The sequence below is a fragment of the Trachymyrmex cornetzi genome, unplaced genomic scaffold (genome assembly GCF_001594075.2).
Source record: "Trachymyrmex cornetzi isolate Tcor2-1 unplaced genomic scaffold, Tcor1.1 scaffold698, whole genome shotgun sequence".
NCBI classification, from domain to species: Eukaryota; Metazoa; Arthropoda; class Insecta; order Hymenoptera; family Formicidae; genus Trachymyrmex; species Trachymyrmex cornetzi.
In genome coordinates this window covers 200,642-201,320 of record NW_017300023.1, presented here as the reverse complement: position 1 = coordinate 201,320, position 679 = coordinate 200,642, and positions in this window count along the sequence as shown.

Genomic DNA, 679 nt, shown 5'->3' with positions numbered 1-679 from the left:
ACTATCTTTATTATTTATTTAATCCAAATGGTACCATCTTTAATTTTTATGCAATGAAACCTAAGTATACGTATACTTATTGAAGAATTTTCCTATTCCAATCAAATTGGTTTAAATTCCTCTTAAATGAAATTATTATATCACAATTCATTCAAAGACATTTCCTCTTCCAACTAAAGTAGTGATTATTTAATTCTCCTTCAAAACATTATCACAAAATTGCGTTACCTTGCTCAATTTAAGTGTTACCACAAAAAATTAAAGAATTAACCGTATAAAATGAAAGAATTTAATTTAAATAGAAAAATTTTTCATGTAAAAACACTTGGCGCTGCTAGATCTCGATATATAATAATAACATGGTAATATAGTAGTATAGCATGAATGTAAATAAGAAGGATAAGAATATAATACTTAGAAAAATAGTATAATTAAGAAGCATATTAATAAAAAGAAGTCAGAATCATATTAAAAAATATGAATATTTCGAAAAATAAAAACCATCCACAATGAGAGTTAAAATATCTAGCATGTGTATGCTTGAGTTATAGAGTCGTGTAAATTATGATGATTGTTGTGAATGCTATTAAGTTTAATTCAAAGAAAAATAAATTTAGTAAGATAATATTTGTAATTAATATTTGTAAGACATGCATTATGAAAGAGAATTTATTACTAC